This window comes from Equus asinus, chromosome 9 (genome assembly GCF_041296235.1).
Source record: "Equus asinus isolate D_3611 breed Donkey chromosome 9, EquAss-T2T_v2, whole genome shotgun sequence".
In the NCBI taxonomy this organism is placed as follows: domain Eukaryota; kingdom Metazoa; phylum Chordata; class Mammalia; order Perissodactyla; family Equidae; genus Equus; species Equus asinus.
The window spans coordinates 26908244-26922828 of NC_091798.1; the positions used below are offsets into that span (position 1 = coordinate 26908244).

General features: G+C 42.2%; 1 long non-coding RNA gene across 1 annotated transcript; it reads left to right on the plus strand.

The window, feature by feature from the left end:
- Window positions 1-1326: 1326 nt before the first annotated feature.
- LOC123288761 (uncharacterized) lies at window positions 1327-14082 on the plus strand. Its single transcript, XR_011505753.1, has 5 exons — window positions 1327-1558; window positions 1765-1893; window positions 11122-11178; window positions 12006-12233; window positions 13751-14082. It is a non-coding gene; the product is annotated as an uncharacterized lncRNA (long non-coding RNA).
- Window positions 14083-14585: the final 503 nt, after the last annotated feature.

Sequence of the window (14585 nt, forward strand, 5' to 3'; positions counted from 1 at the left end):
TGTTAATGAGAGTGGAAAGAAATGAAGTATTGGAATCACAAACCCCTAGCTTGGAAGAAACGTGGAGCTTCCATCTGTTCTACCTTTTTTACTTAATTCTTTTACATTTAATTCAACTTACTCATTCATTCATTTTTCAATAATAACAATTAAGCACCTACTGTGCGTCAGGCACTGTGTTAAGCGCTGGGGTTGCAATGGAGAACACAACATGGTCCTTCCTTCAAGGAGCTTACCATCTCCAAGTATATCCCAGGAGAGATGCTCATGTCCCTCCGTGCCCATCTTAGCAGGAAGCGTCTATTCCCACCATCTCCCCAACCCTGTACTCCTCTTTATTTTTCTGGGAAATCTCACGGGGCTTAATAGATTTAGTAACAGAGCCAGCCGTCATACTCCAGCCTGTTTGATTTTACATTAGTTTGGGATTCAGGAGGCTGGATTCTAGTCCTGTTTCTGTCTCCTATTCTCTATGTGATCTCGGGTAAGAAAACTGTATTCATACGTGCAAGGAGCTGAGCCTTGGGGAAGCTTTCCTCCTCTTGTTCCTCCCATCCCCCTCCAATGTTATGTTTAAATCTTGGCCCTCCCACTCACAAGCTGTGCACATAAGAAAGGGGTTTAACCACTCTGTTCCTCAGTTTCACGCTAAGTAGAAGAGGATAATGGAAGTTCTTGTTAAGATAAATGTATCTGAAATGCTTACAATAATGCCAGTTACATAATAAACATTCAACAGACGTTATTATTCTTAGAGCACTGAGGACCATTTTTTTCATAGTATTGATCACATTTGTTATTACATATTTAAGCAGCTATTAGATTTATATCTGCCTTCCCTACTAGACTGTCAACTCCATAAGGGCTGTTTTACTGACTGCTATATTCCCAGTGTCCACCTTGGTGACTGGCATATAATAGGAACACAATAAATATTTGTTTAATGGGTTAATGAATGAATGAACTGCTTCCCAAATCCATCTGAGATTGCAGAGGAAAGAAGAATCTGAAGGACTGCCAGAGCATCTGCTCCCAGAGGTTTTCTCAAACAAGCTCCAACATCTGTTTGTGCAGAAGCCACCATAAAAAGCATTCTTAAAAGTGAGGGGGAGAGAAGAGCAGTATCGGAGAGATGTATGGCCCAGCTGGGCCCCTGGATCTATGGCTGCAGCTAGACTCAGGGGAGGGAGGAGGGAAGGGCAGGAAGGGAGATGCAGGGGCTGAAGAAAGGCACCATTTTGAATCAGAGACACAGAGAGAGACTCAGAAAGACATTCAGCGAGGCAGAGACAGGCGGTCATTGAGAAAGGCGCTCTGTGATTGACAGAGACAGAGACGGGGCAGGAGAAGGAGAGGAGGGAAGACAAGTGTTTGAACCGGCAGTTAATTCCCCAAATCCTTGAGGGTTTTTGAGAGATAGAGTAACGCAGGCTTCAGCCTTGGCTGGTTGATTTATGACCAGCGAGAGTCGGGCCACACTGGAGCTAAGCACATTAGGCGGCTGTGTGGCCTGGAACTTCTGGAAGCTGTGCCTGGGCCTTCCTGGGAGAACAGGATGGTGAGCACATCAAAGGGCGGAGGGGCGGTCTGCTCTAACAGGACGTGAACCATTCTCAGAGTCAGGGAAATCGTCATATGGGGGACTCAGAATGCCTTTCTAATTACACTCCCTTCTAATTGGGAGCCACATAAGAAGTTTTGACTCCAAAGACTGACCGTATTGACCTACCTACCTACCTTCCTTTCTTCCTTCTTTCCTTCCAGATTTATTGAGCATTCAGAATGTACAAGGCCACCAGGGATGCAGAGATTAAATAAGACATGATTCTTAACTTTTAAAGAGCTCTCAGTGGTACAGCATAAAGAGGAGAAGAGCAGGGAGCAGAATAATAGGTACAGTATGATGCCATTTATATAAACTCAATTTTTTGTTTTTCTTTGCTCCTGATACATGTATTTAACACATACTTATAAGTATAAAGTGGATTAGGCAGAAATAATCTAAATTTGTGACTGAGGTTGCTGGGGGATGAGGTGGGGGGAAATGAAATTTGGAATGGAGAACCAAAGGGGTTTCATCTTTAAATGAGCAATATGTTGCTTATTTTATTTTTAAGAAATTTGGGCCAGTGCTGTGGCCAAGTCATTAAATTCACGCACTCCCCTTCAGCAGCCTGGGTTTTCTCCGGTTCGCATGCCAGGCGCGGACATGGCACCGCTCGTCAAGCCATGTTGAGGCAGCGTCCCACATGCCACAACCAGAGGCACTCACAACTAGGATATACAACTATGTACTGGGGGGCTTTGGGGAGAAGAAGAAGAAGAAAAAAGAAGATTGGCAACAGATGTTAACTCAGGTGCCAATCTTTAAAAAAAGAAAAAATTGAAGAAATTTGACAAATATTCTTGAAAAGTAATTTTTAGATGGTGGATACTTGGTTATTTGGTATATGCTGTTTTTTAAAAATGTCCCAGAATTAAAAAAAAAGCTCAAGAAATTGAACAATTGATGCGTAATTCAGCGAGACAAGTCCCTTTTTGACTTCTCTTCTTCCACATTAATCCCAGAAGGTGGAAGCAGCAGGGACGAATGGAGCCGGAACTTATTCATTCTCCCTCACACCCCAGTCCATATCCTCTAGTCCATATTTCCAGGAACAGATTCTCCAGGATTGGATCAAATAAGCTACTGCATGCTAAGGAAGATAAGATAGAAGTCTTTCCATGAAATGCTTGCACCTTCCGGAGACCGCCAGGAGTCAGGATTATGGGCAGTTCAGCCAGGAAGGGAAAGTGGGAGTTGAAGTGGGCAGAATGCTTTGAGTACCTTTGGAAGGGAAGTACTGGTCACTTATGGTGTCTCTCTCCAAGAAACCCTAATTTGTAGGCAGGTGACAATGAAAAAAGCACAGGCTTTAGAGACAGACTTGGGATAGAGGCCCAGTGGTGGCTGTGTGATCTTGAGCAAATTATTAAGTCTCTGAGCTTTAGTTCCCTATCTGTAAAATGGGGACAATAATACTTCCCAAGGTGGTTGTGAGATTTCAATGACCTTGTAGCTGTTGTGTCCAGCAAGCCCAGCATGGTACCCAGCAAACAATAGATTCTTCGCTTATATTAGCCTCTTCTTTCTGAGGGGTAGGATGTCTTCAGTGTGACACCTGAAATATGGCCCCAAGAGCCAACTTAGTAAATGGCAGTTGCCAGGACTTCCTCTGTCTTAAAAATCTTCCATCGTGGAGAAAACAGTATGGTAAGTGGCAAAGATGGTGTAGACATTTTCAGAACTAAACAAGTCCTGAGCCCAGGAGGAGGCAGGGGTCCCAGAGTCACAGAGCAAGAGAGCTGGAAGGGATGTCGCCAGTCCTCAGGCCACTAGTTCCCAAACCTCGCTTCGCATCACCTGGGAAAGTAAATCACACAGATTCTTGAGCCTCAGATCAGAATCGCTGGGGTTGGGACTCAGGAATCTCTTTTTCTGAGAAAGCCTCCCCCTAAAATGGAAATTAAAACAATGCCATGCCATTTTTAATACACCAAATGGCTAAAAAAAATTGATAATGTCAATTGTAGGTGAGGGTATGGAGAAATGTGTGCTCCCAACCACTGCTGATGGGGGCAGTCACTTCGGAGGGCAATTAAAATGTGTGGGACAGAAGGAGCCAGGCCGACCTGAGTGTGAGTCCCAACTCTGTCACTACCCAGCTCTGTGACCTTGAAGACATTTTTCAACTTCTATGAGCCTCAAGTTCTTCACCGGTAAAATGGAGTTGCTATGACTTGCAAAGAAGCTATGAACTCGAAAGCTGAACTTTGAAGTGCTCCGCAGGCGTAAGAGGCATATGTCTGAGATGTGTATGAATGAACCTGCATGTGCTGTGTGTGTTTTAGTTGTGTGTGTGCGTGTTGGGGTAGATATGAAAAATGTGTGTGTAGGAGGTGAGCATGCTTGCGTGTATGTTTATACACATGGGTGTTACGTCTGATCATGGGTTAACGTGTGAGAAGGAGGGAGGGAGGAAAAGAGGAAGGAAGGAAGAGCAAGAAACTAGTAAGGAAGGAAGGGCTGGAGGAAGGAAGTTAAGAAGGAAAGAGGGAAATGAGACAGCACAAGACCAGGTCTTGCTGTTCTTTCCAGAAGTGTCTGCCAGCTCCAGGAATGAAGATTGGAATTGGTTCAGAAACCTCAGGGAGTCTCTCTGGAGCCAATCCATCTGCTGGCTTCTCTGTCCCAGAATCACCTCTCCGCACTTAGAGGCATTTTCCAGGAGGCTGGGACTGGAGAGGGTTGTGTTCAGAGTGGCAAGGTGCGTTTCCAGGGCGTGAGGGCTGCTCAGTCTCTGGGCGCTTTCCTTGTCTGCACTTGACCGCCTAGGCTACCCTGAAGCCAGGCCCACCTCTACCTGCTCCCCACAATTTCCACAGCAGCCTCTTGCTGCCTCCCTTCCTCTGGTCCCTCCCATTCCTCCAAGCCACCCTGCATACTGCCACCAGGCTTGCCTTCATAAAATGTGGGGTGCCTGTCGCCCTCTGCCTGGAAGGCTATGTGTGGCTCCTGGCATGGCTGGTCCCTCTGATTATTCAAGCTATGCTCAAACATCCCCTCCTCAGAGAGGTCTCCTGACCTTGCAGTCTACAGCAACACTCCCCCAGCTATTCCATTAAAAATTGTACTTCGCTTTTAGTCTTAAAAAATAGCACATACACAGCAAAGTATGTTGACCATAAGTGTACAGCATGGTGGGTAATCATAAACCAAGCTCCCATGTAAGTATCACCTGTACCCTAGAAAGAAGCTCTCCTCCACCCCTAAATTGTTCCTCCCAGGCACTCCCTCTCCCTCCTTCCTTAAGGTAGCCAGAAATTTTGGTAGTCATATCTGTGCTGATTAATAAGCTATTGTCTCCCTGCTTAAACCCATCATTCTAACCTCTGCTTTCTGATGCTGAAGCTGCAACCCTGCAAGCTACTTTTCTCCTCTACAAGCCAGCTTCCTCTTAGATGCTGCCAATAGGGGGCGCTAGAAGGAGACAGCAAGCCTGAAGGCGGGAGAAAGGACTTGTTTTTTCCATTTGCTTTGTGTACCTGTCAGCTTCACCGCAGCGAGGCTGTTTGTTTCAGTATCAGAAGTTGATTCCAATTTGTGATTTTTCCAACACTCACGGAAACAATCTCATGGTGCTCCTTCAGAGACACCAGCACCTGCCAGTTGGCCAGCACCCACTCCTCACAGGTGCCAGTCCCAGCTCCAAGCTTCTGTTTTAATCATTCCAGCCTCTTCCCTCTGTTCCCTCAGATAGCTGCTTCCTGCAGTTACTACCTCTGCAAAATGCTTTTGACTTTTCAGTTCTTGAATACATGATGCATGCCTTTAAATTCTCTCTATTAAAATAATTAGTGTGGTGGTTTCTGTTTCATGAGTGGACCCTGACTGATATGATTTCCTTGCTTTAATACTTTTACTACCTAAGAATGGATCCCTAAACACTAAAATGTGGTTTTGTCTCATATTAAACTTTAGCTGAACAGAAGCATACAGTATGTGTTCTTTTGTGCCCAGATTCTTCATTCAACATGTTTGTTGCATGTGTTGTGTTGTTGTGTTGTAGTTTATCCATTTCCATTGCTGTGAAATATTCCATTGTATGAACATGTCACAATTTATCCACTCTCCTCTTGATAGACATTTGGATTGTTTCCAGTTTCAAGCTATTACAAACACTAAATACTACAATGAACATTCTTATATATATTTATGGGTGCAACTCTTAGATATATTTATGGGTTATTTCTATTGAACATAGACGTAGGAAAGGAGTTGCTAAGTCATTGTCAATAAAAGTTCTCCAAAGCGATTGTACCAATTTGTATTCTTATCAGCAGTACATGAGAGTCCACATTCTCATTAACTCTTGATATTATAAGTCTTTAAAAAATATTAGCATTTTGGTGGCTACGCAGTGGTATCACGCATATAGTGGACGGCGGGGGGGGGGGGGTGGATCAGAATTGGCCATCCCAAAATGTGTCTCTTTGGCTTGATTATTTTTAAGAACAAAAGACTCTGAAAGAAACTTTGACCTTCCTCCTAACTGCCTAAAAGAATTTAAGGCAGGAGGCCTGTATCAAGAAGGAGCTAATGCTGTGAGGTGACTATAGTGTAATGTAGAATAGGTGTGATAGACAGAAACGCACCAGCAAGCCTGTTTTTATCAATGTTCTGTCTCCTGGGTCCCATTGTCTACAGATGACCCAGCAGACACTTGTTTATGCAACGCTGGCCTTTCCATCTCCATGTAAATTGCATTCCTACCCTTTGAAGTCCCAAACCACTACCCCCAACATCCTCCTTTGTCTTTAGCAAAAGATAATATTTAAGGTGGCAGCTTTGGCTGTTCTGGCTAGTTACTCAGTCTTCCTGGGTTTCTCTGATATACACATCTTATTAAACTTTCTTTGATTTTCTCCTGTTATTCTGTCTCATGTTGAGTTAATTCTTAGACCAGCCAGAAGGACCTAGGGGGTAGAGGAAGATTTCTTCCTCCTCTACGATAGTATATGGTGGTATTGCATTATTGTTTTAATTTGTGTTTTCTGATGACTAATGAGGTTGGGAAGCTTATCTTACATTTCTCGATCATTTGGATAACCTCTTTTGTGAGATTCCTGTTCAAGACCCTTGTCTGCTTTTCTACTGAGTTGTGTTTGATTTACTGATTTGTAGCAGTTCTTTGTATATTCACAATATGACCCCTGGGCAGTTATGATTTTTGCACATTTCTTCTTCCTCGCCGAGCTTGCCTTTTCACTTTCTTAATAATATCATATGATGAACAGAAGTTCTAAATTTTAGTGTAGTCAAATCTGTACTTTTATGATTAGTGCTTTTTGTGTATTCTTTTAAAAAATTTTCTCCCTCATAGGAAAATTTTTCTCTGTTATCTTTTTAAAGCTCTTGTTGTTTTGCCTTTCAGATTTATGCCTGTAACTCACCTGATACTGATTTTTATGTGTGGGTGATTTATCAATGGATTGTTATGAATTCTCTGTGCATATGATCATATCAAATGCAAATTGTGATAATTTTATTTTTTGCTTTCCAGTCCCTATGTCTTTAATTTTTTTCTTATATTACTACACTGGCCAAGATTTCTGGTATAACGTTGACTAGGAGTGGGGATAGCGTGCTCCTTGTCACATTCCACATCTCAAAGGAAAGCTCTCAGTATTTCACCGTTGAGTAGGATGTTTGCGTTAAAATTTTTTCTACATACCTTTTATTAAATTAAGTAAATTCCTTTTATTGCTGGCTTTCCAGAAGAATTATATCATGACCAGATATTGAATTTTATCACATGCATTTTCTGTACCTATTGAGATTATCATTTGATTTTTCTCCTTTATTCAGTTAACATGGTGAATTATACTGACTAATTTTTTAATGTTATACTAACCTTGCATCCAGGAATAAACCCAATTTGGTTAGGGTGTATATCCTAATTATATATTTCTGGAATCATTGTCCTAATTTTTGTTTTTAAACATTGGCACCTGAGCTAATATCTGTTGCCAATCTTCTTTTCTTTTTCTCCTTCTTCTCCCCAAAGCCCCCCAGCACAGAGTCGTACATTCTAGTTGTAAGTGCCTCTGGTTGTGCTATGTGGGACACTGCCTCAGCATGGCCTGATGAGTGGTGCCCTGTCCGTGCCCGGGGTCTGAACCGGCGAATCCCTGGGCTGCTCAAGTGGAGCACACGAACTTAACCACTCAGCCTCGGGGCCAGCCCCTTTCCTAATATTTTAATTAGAATTTTTGTATTTATGTTCATGAGTGGGTTGGTCTGTAATTTTCCTTTCTTGTATTATCCTTATTAAGGTTTGGTGTCAAACTTATATATCACAAAATGAGTTGAGAAGTATTTTGATAAAAAAATGAGTTGAGAAGCAATTCCTCTTTTTCTATCTCTGGAAGAGTTTGTATAATACATTTGATAGACTTTGCCTGTGCAGCCATCTGGGCCTAGAATTTTCTTTGAGAGAGAGTTTTAATTATGAATTATGAATAGCCCTATTCAGATTTTCTGTTTCTTCTTGTGTCTGTTTTAGTAAGTTGTGTTTTACTAGAAATGTGTTCATTTTATGTAATTTGTTTCAAATTGGTGTAAAATAGTTTATGTTATTATTTTATCATATTTTTGATTCTGCAGAATATGTAGCGACATCCCCCTTTTCATCAGTTATTTGGTCCTGTCTTTCTTTTTCTTTGATCAGTCTTTCCAGCTGTTTATCAATGTTATCAGATTTTTCAAAGGACCAACTTCTGGCTTTATTGATCCTGCCTTTTGAATGACAGTTTTCTATTTCATTAATTTCTGTTCTTATTTTTACTTTTTCTAATTCATTTGGGATTTAATCTGTTGTTCTTCTCCTATTGTTTTGAGGTAAATATGTAGTTTATTTTAAGCCTTTCTTCTTTTCTAACATATGTATTTGAGGCTATATATCTTTCTCTCTAAGCACATTTCAAACTGTATCTCATTGTTCTAAATGTCATATTTTCTTTAACATCCAGGACAAAAGATTTTCTAATTTCCATTGCCAATGCTTCTTGAATCTCTGGAATATTTAGCAATATATTTCTTATTTTCAAAGTACATGGATATTTCTAGTTATGCTTTTGTTATTGATTTATAGCTTAATTGCAATTGTGATCTATGTGCATTCTAAACTTTGACACTAGCTGAGACTTTCCTTATGGCCCAATACATAGCCAATTTTTGTAATTGTTCTGTGTGCTTGCAAAGATATATATCCTGTAGTTCTGAATTTTATTTATGACCTTTAGGTAGATATTGCTAATTGTATTGTTAAATCTTCTGGATTCATGCTAATTTTTTGTCTGCTTTTTTTTTTGTCAATTACTGATAAATCTTCCACTATGATTGTGGCTTGTCTATTTTTTTAAGGCAATGTAATTAGGTACATATGAATTTCAATTTGTTACCCTGTTGTCTGATTGAGTCTTTGTCATTAGGAAAAGCCCCTCTTTATAGTGCTTTCTTGACTTGGAGTCCGCTTGCTATCATTGTAGCTGTATCAGCTTTTTTTTTGATTAGTATTTGCATGGGGTATCTTTACTATTATTTTTCTATTCTTTTACTCTCAACCTTTCTGTATTCTTAAGTTTTAGACACGGCTTTTGTAAACCACTTGCCTTTGTTGCTGCTTTCTAAACCCAGGCTGACAATCTTTGTTTTAACTGGAGCATTCAGACCATTTATATCTAATGTCTGTATCTGTATCTATATTTGAATTTATATATATTTATTTCTGACACTGCAAGAAACTTGGAACACTTTAACTCTCTCTCTTTCCAACTTATATGCTATTATTGTCCTGTATTTGAATTCTATGCATATTTTAAACACCATAAAAATATCTCCCTGTTTTTTAAGCAGCTTTATTGAGATATAATTCATATACCATACAATTCATCCATTAAAGTGTACAATAAAATGGTTTTTAGTATGTTCACAGATGTGTGCAATTATCACCACAGTCCATTTTAGAACATTTTCACCACTTCAAAAAGATACCCTGTACCCTTTCGCTGCCCCCTGCCTCTTCCCCTCGTCTCTACCCCCAGCCATAAGAAACCGTTAATCCACCTTCTGCTCTAGAGATTTCCCTATTCTGGACTTTCATATGAATGATGGCCTCATTATCTTTATACAGTAGTGAATTTATTTAGATTTAGTCACACATTTACCATTTCATCCCTTCTGACTTCTACCTTCTAGATGTGATATTTCCCTTCCATCTGAGAAAATGCCAATTACTAGTTCCTTCCGTGTAAGTCTGCTAGTGATAAATTCTCTCAGACAAAATTTACCTTGTATGAAATTCCTTTACTTTGTATTCCTTTTTGAAGGATGTTTTAGCTGGGTTTAGCATTTTACTTTGCCAGGTATTTTCCTTCATTGTTTAAAGACATTATTCCATTATTTTCTGACTTCCATTGTTTCCCCTGAGAAGTGAGCTGTTGGTCTAATTTTTGCTCCTTTGAAAGTAAGGTGTCATTTGGGATGCTGTTAGTGAGGGGGCTGGTTCACTTCTGGTTTATCCTTATTTCTGTGCTATAGCTATTTTGAGTTTCCACTCAGAAATGATAGGTCCTAAACTTTCGTTTTTGTCCTCCCAGCCCCAAGAGACTGTCAAAAGAGGGCTTCTCACCTCTCAGTCAGCTTATTTGGACCGGCAAATTCCTCTAGGACACAACTCCAGACTCACATCTCCAAGTCCCCCTGCCTCCCTCTCCCTGATTTTGTTCCCGTGATTCTTAACTACCCTCATGAACATTTTGATATACTCCAGCAGATTTAAAAAAAATACTGTCTAGCTTTTCTTATTGATCTCAGATGGAGGTCTGGAGGATTGGTTTGAATTCCTTAGTTCAACATTACTGACTCTATCGTATCAAATCATTTTATTTTCTTCATAGCTATTACTGACATCTGAAAAGCTCTTGCTCATTCATTTGTCTGTTTTTTAATTGTCCTGGTGGGCCATAAGCCCATAAAAGCAGAAACCTTATCTTGGTCCCTGTGGGGACTCCAGCCTCCACCCTCGACTAGGCACAGATTAGGCTTCTCTCCTTACTGTCATCTGATACTACATTCTTTTCTCCCTCTCTGCTGTTGCCCCCACTGGTCTTCTTCTAGCTCTTGTACTTTCCCCATACCCTCTCACCACAGGGCCTTTGCACATACTCTTCTCTCTACCTAGACAGTCTTTCCTTTCTTATTTCTCTTAGTTAACTTCTCAGCTCGAGCATAACTTCGCAGGGAATCTATTCTTAAAATGCCTTTTCTTGTTCAATTCTCACTATATATGCTTCCATAGCATGATATACATACACATTCATTGCACTTTCTACAGTTTAAACATTATACACACCTGTGTACTAATTTCATAGTACACTCCATGAGGGAAGATAACTTGTCTGCTTTTCTCACTACAGTGTCTCCAGCACATAGAACTGTTCCTAATTCTCAATAAATTCCTCCTGTGTGAAAAAAATGATGTGTCAATCCTTATACCTTGTGTTATCCTTATCTTGTAGGTGAGGACGTGGGAGAACTGGGGAGTTTTAAGTTCGACATCAACCACATAGAGACATGTAAGCATCCTTTCTCCCTTCTCTGTGTTTCGTGTGACATGATGTGAAGTTTTAGACCTCTTTAAGGCCCAGCTTCCTTGCCTGTAAGACAGAAACAGGATGCTCTCATCAATTGTCATGAGTACTAACTGAGGTCACGTGCATCAGGAGCCTAGCACATCACACGTGCTAAGAGGTCATAAAATGGGAACTCCTGCTCCTGCTGCTGTTACTGCTGCGAGTACCTCCTGTACCCACTGGAGGATTCCTTCAGCAGGCCTGGTTGTTGGGAGGAAGGAGCGAGTCTCGAACCTTTGGGCAGCAAGCTTTCGGGTGGGTGGGAGCAATGATCGGCCTGAGACAGTTAGAGGCGATGAGGAAATGGAGAGTCAGGAAGCGAGAGACTAAGTTGCAGAGCGAGGGTGAGAAAAGAGGCCCAGACGGCTCTCTCTGCCCCCACCTCTGATGACACATCGTGTTCCCTGCATCAGTGGAAATGTTCTCTGAGAAGGCCCCTCCGCCCTCTCCCGGGGGAACTCCAACAGGCTCCATGGAATTCTTCAGCTAATTCTCAAGACCTAGTTACATTCAATTTACTTGAATTTGATCAGAGTCCCACTTGGCAGTGTTCTTGATAAGCTGTCCTGAAACGAAGCAGAGGCCAGTGAGGTCTTGCCCTGTGATCCTGTCTCACTCTTTGTGGGTGACCCCCCACGTGACCTTGGAGAGTCTGACAACCTCACAGAGCTGTTCCTGAGTCAGAGTGCATGAGATTGGCAGTAGCCTTAGCAGGAAAAGTGGGTGTGCTCTCTGCTTTTTCACTCTTGGAAGTTTCTCTTGCTGTTTAGATCACAAAAAGTAGCAGGAAATGCCCAGAGAGAATGGCACCTTATGGCTGTTTGCTTTGAGCAGCTGACCTGATCAGGCCTACAAGCCAGGACTGTGTTATCTGACGGCCAGTGTCATCCAAAGCCCAACTCACGTGGTGAATGGCATCCTCTGCATCTTTGGAGTGATTATGGATTGATAAAGCCGTGATTGCTCCCTTGCCTGGAGCACTCCACTGCATTTATCAGGTAAAGGAAATGGCCCATCAATAATAATAACAATTTACACTCAGCAAACAGTTATTTAACCACATGTTGATTTCATTAAGGCTGGCTCAGTTATCATCATAATAACAGTATGTGCTTTCCACTTTCTCTCCTAAGAGTGAAAGGTTTGAGAGTACAGCCCTTGTTTGTTGGGCCGACATTAAATTTTGAGCTAGGAAGAAAGTAAAAAAGAGTTGGGCAAATGTTGGATTCAAAGGACCTAATGTCATTACTCTAATTAATTAAATCATTTACTTGCCAAATATTTTTTAGCATCTTTGATGTGCCATGCACTGTCCTAGATGCCAAGGATGTAATAGTTGAATGAGGGAGGCTCAGTGTACTCGTTATCTATTGCCATGTGATAATATCACCACAAATTTAGCAGCTTAAAAGAACACGCATTTGTGATCTCAGAGTTTCTGCGGGTCAGGAGTCTGGACACAGCTTAGCTGAGTCTTCTACAAGGTTGCAATCAAAGTGTGAGCCAGGGCTGGGTTCTCATCTGAAGGTTTGACTGGGAAGGACCCACTTCCAAGCTCCTGTGATTGTTAGCAGGGCTCAGATGCTTGCAGGCTAAGACTAAGGGCCTTAGTTCCTAGCTCCTCGTTGGCTGGAGGTTGCTCTCAGTTCCTTGCCGCATGGCCCTCCCTAATACAGCCACTTGTTCATCCAAGCCAGCAAAAGAGAGTTTTCTAGCACGACAGACATTACAATTTTATGTAACTTAATCATTGAATTGACATCCTATCACTTTTGCCATGTGGTGTAGGTTAGAAGCAAGTCAGGTCCCGCCCACACTCAAGGGGGTGCGGTGGGGATTACATATGGGGGTGAGCATAGGAGATAAGGATAACTGGGGGCCGTCTTAGATTCTGTCTACTGTACTCAGTCTCTGTTGTGACTCAATTTACAGGGAAGACAGTCACAAAATATAATTACTGTGAAGTGTGATTCAGGCTAAGAGAGTGGAAGAACTCTGGTAATGCCTCCCTCAGTCAGAATAATGAAGGGATGTTTAAGCTGGAACTTGAAGTATGAGAAGGAATTGCTCAAATCAGCTGTGGGGTAGGTGTGTGTGGGAGGTATGGGAGTGTGTGATGCACAGAGGGTTCCAGGAGGAGGAATTCTAAACTGCCAAAATGATTCTCAATCTTGGATGCACATTGGAATCACCTGAAGAGTTTTATAAAACACTCATGTCCAGGTCTCACCCCAGAGGCTCTGATGAATTGGTCTCAGGGAGGCCTAGGTGCAGGGATTTTTAAAAGCTCCCCAGATGATTTAAACGTGCGATCAAGGTTGAGACCACTGCTCTAGTCCAACCCCTTGAATTTTACAGATAAGGAATTTGAAGCTCAGAAAAGAGATGAATTTGGTCAAGGTTACCCAGCTACCATTTGGTAAAGCCAGAGTGCTGAGTGGAGAGGGCACTGAGCTGGGAGGCAGGAGATCTGGGTTCCTGCTATTAACGGTTCTCTGTCCATTCTTCTCTCTAGGATTCAGTTTCCCCATCTGTAAAATGTCATGGACCGGATGATCTCCAGAGTCCCTTCAGACGTTGAGGATGCTCTGATTCTATTTGGCTAAGCATCAACTTCGTATCAGCAGGTGATCTGGGACTGGCCTCCAGCTGTCCCTCTCTGGGCTGTGTCTCTGGAAGCCTGGAGTCAGCAATGCTGAGGATGGTGGCCAAGGCCCTTCCCTGAGTGAGGCTGCCTGGTGGACTGGATGTTCCCAAGCAAACCCTTTTACTGCAGACAATTTCGTCTACTGAAGCATCTGAGAAATTCACCCAGCAGGAAGCCGCTCTGGCTGGGTTTAATCCATGGTATGTTCATTAGGATTAGGGTTTTAATTAAAATTGACATTTCAAAGACTACCTGTGGGGGAGCCCACTTTAATGAAAAGCACATCCCAGTGGCGTAGGTCACCCTCACATGTGATCAGGCAGGTGTCTGTGGAACTGATGTAGCAGCACCCAGTTCTCTCCGGCTCTGCTAAATGAGCTCCCCGTCTGCTGGTGTCATCAGTGATGAGGGCCAGCACAGTGCTGGTCTGGCCCTCTGGGGACCAGGACTCCCCTCCAGCTCTGGCGGAGTGTGTTAACCTTTCAGGGCTCAGTTTCCTCATGTGTAAAATAGGCTGCTAAATTATCCACTTTTTCAGAAAATACTTGCTGAGTGCTTACTCTGGGTTAGAACTCTGAGTCTTTCTCCTCAAGGAATTCACAAGATGAGGGGAACAGAGGCAAGAAAATCAATGTAGGACAAGGCCCTTAGCTTGGGGCCTGGCACGAAGGAAGCTCTGTGATCATTCTTGTGTCCCGGTGCT